Genomic DNA, 3,410 nt, shown 5'->3' on the forward strand with positions numbered 1-3,410 from the left:
AACCTAGGCTCATCACAGCATCTCCAAACAAGAGGAAACAGCCAACTCCCTCTTTTGTAAGAAACAAAGCAGATCTCCCTCCCACTGAACTAGCCTGGGAGGAGGGTCACAAAATTCTGGGTAAAGCGGACCATTTTTCTGCCTGCCCAAACAAACTAACTTAAGAAACCAATCAAGCCACAGGAAAACCAAATACCACAAGTAGACCAGAGACTCCACCAAGAGACTAGTTATAGACACAAGGGAGATACAGGATCTTCCCATTCAACACCCCCCCACCCCACCAAAGAACCCTTTCTTTGTAGCTTTTTATTAACTTGTAATTTTTTAAAAAATTGTTTTCTATCAATATTTTTTTCCTCTTATAATTTTTATTTTAGGTGTATATGTATGTGCACTTTTGTATTTTTATTTTATCTCTACTGAACTTTTGATCCTTTTCCTTTCTTTCTTTCTTTCTCATTCTTTTCACTTTTTCTTCTCTTCATTCTCTTTTGGGTGACTTAATTGCTGTTCTGCTCATCCTCAGATATACCCTTCATTGATTATTAGACCTTATTCCACATTGTTTACACACTTAATCCAGAAATTTATTACTTATTTCAAAAACTCTTAGGCTTAAATTCCTTAATAACCATATTATCTCATAATACCTATATAATATTATAATTATTTTTTATTTTTATTTTTATTATAAGTATTTTTAGTTTTTCATATCTCCTTTCTACTCCTCTCCTCTCATCCTTTTCCCATTCTTCACTCAATATTAATTCTTTAAACTTGAATAATTTTTGTGTTTCACTTTTTAAATTTAAATTTTGGTTTTACCATTTTTTCCTGCCTCTTTTATTTTCTCTTCTCTTTCTCCTATCATTCTGTTCAATCCATTTTCCCCTTTGAGATTAAGACTTGGTTAATTTCACTCTCCGTTTCCCTATCCACATCTCTCTAATCCTATTTTTCCCCTTTTCTCCCTAAAACTAATCATTTCTGGTTTGTCAAATTCTACTTTGCTGTTCTTAGCCCATTAATAAATTGTTGTTTTATGTTGAATAGATTGTATCTGTTGAAATAGATTGTATCTGTCGACTTTTGACTGTGCAACTACAGGACTTTGGTTGATGCTTGCCTTAAAATACTAGCAAAAAACTGGTGTTACTTTCATACCAAATAGAGCCATTCATGGAATCTATTAAAAGACAGCTGAAAAAAGTCAGGGAGACCCGAAAGGGAATGTTGAATGGAGTCCAACAGAAGGAATTAGAGTCCAAGGAAACCATAACCAATCAACTAAGTCCTGTGAGAATAAACATTGAACACGAAATTAAGGAAGTAAACAAATTCATACAAGATCTAAAACAAAGCTCCAACAAAGAATTTGAAGCCATCAAAGCTGACCAATTAGAAGGAAAAGAAATAAAAAAAAAGTAGAAATTCTTGACAGTAGGTTAGACCATGCACAAGTCTGAAACTCGGGGATTGAAGACAGCCTATATATTATAGAGGAAGAACATACAACTATCTAAGACAAATCCAAGAAATATGATAGATCTATTCAACATTTGGAAGACACAAACAGAAAGCCTAATCTGAGGATAATAGGTATAGAGGAGCTCATGGAAACAAAAGGTCTAGGAAATTTTTCACAGGACCCTAGCAGAAAGCTTCACAAACATGCAAAAAGATAGGCCTATTCAGATACAAGAAGCTTTTAGAACCCCAAATAGACCAGACCATAACAAGACATCACAACTACACATTATAATATCCACAGGATCAATTCAGACCAAGGAAAAGATCCTTAAAGTTGTCAAGGAGAAAAGATCAATCACCTATAAGGGAAACCAATTAGAATCACCTCAGATTTCTCAGCAGAGACAATTAAAGCAAGAAGAGCCTGGAATGATGTAGGCCATGCCCTAAAGACAAACAACTATCAACCAAGAATACTGTACCCAGCTATACTCTCCTTCATAACTGAAGGACAAATAAAAATTTTCCATACCAAAGAAAAAGTGAAACAACATATCTCTACCAAACCAGCCCTACAAAAGTTACTTAAAGATGTCCTACACAGAGAAAACCAACAGGAACATAATAAAGGCTAAGAAACTGCACCCAAATTGAGAATCCAAGAACCGTAGGAAGAACCCAGTTGGAGCAGCCCCCAAGAAGGTGCATAAAATGGCAGGAACTCCCAAATATCTCTCGGTACTATCTCCCAACATTAACAAACTTAACAATACACTTAAACATAAACTGTCTAGTTGGATTTTTAAAAAAAGATCCTTCTGTCTGCTGCATTCAGGAGTCACAACTTGCTCATAAAAAGGAACACATGTTGAAAGTGAAAGGCTGGACAAAATCTAACAAGCAAACGGCCTCATAAAGAGGAAGGAGTTGCAATCCTAATATTAGATAAAATACATTTCATATTAAAATTAGTGAGAAGAGATAAAGAAGGTTGCTATATACTAATTAAGGGATCTCTCCTTCAGGAGGATATTACAATTCTAAATATTTATTTCCCATAAGAGCACCCAAAATTATCCAAGAAAATTGACTTTTTCTCACATTTCCCATAGATCCAAAGATATTAATTGTTGGGGACTTTAAAACACACTCTCCCCACTAGATATATCAACTCGGCAAAAAATTAACAGAGAAACCATGGATATAAAAAAACTGCATAGATCACCTAGATTTAACAAACATCTACCGAATATTTCACCCAGCAGCATCAGAATACACGTTTTCTCAGGAGCCCAGGTAACTTTTTCCAAAATAGACCACATTTACGTCACAAAGCAAACTTGTCCAAATCCAAAATCATTGAAGTTATACCTTGCATTCTCTCAGACCACAAGGGAATAAAATTAGAACTCAACACCAAAAGCCACCAATGAAAGTCATGTAACACATGGAGGTTGAACAAGACACTGTTGAATCACTAGTGGGTCATGGAAGAGATCATAAACGAAATTCAAATGTTTATAATATTCAACAAAAATGAACACACAAATTACCAGCTCCTCTGGGACACAGCAAATGCAGTACTCAGAGGCAAGTTTATAGCTCTGAGTTCCTACATCAACAAATTGAAGTGATCTGAAACCAACAATTTAATGACACATCTGAGCCTCCTTGAAAAAGAGCAGCAGGATAAACCCCACTCCTGTAGATGGAAAGAAATAATTAAAATTAAATCAAAATTAAATGAATTAGAATCCAAAAAAGCATAGAAAGAATCAACAAAACAGAGTTGGTTCTTTGAAAAATTAACAAATTGACAGACCCTTAACAAATCTTATTAGAAGAACAAGAGAACACACTCAAATAAATAAACTCAGAGATGAGAATGGAAACATCACCACAGAAACAACCAAGATTCAGTACACTATAAGGAATTC

Source organism: Dipodomys spectabilis, unplaced genomic scaffold, assembly GCF_019054845.1.
Source record: "Dipodomys spectabilis isolate Male_0828 unplaced genomic scaffold, ASM1905484v1 ptg000479l, whole genome shotgun sequence".
Lineage (NCBI taxonomy): Eukaryota > Metazoa > Chordata > Mammalia > Rodentia > Heteromyidae > Dipodomys > Dipodomys spectabilis.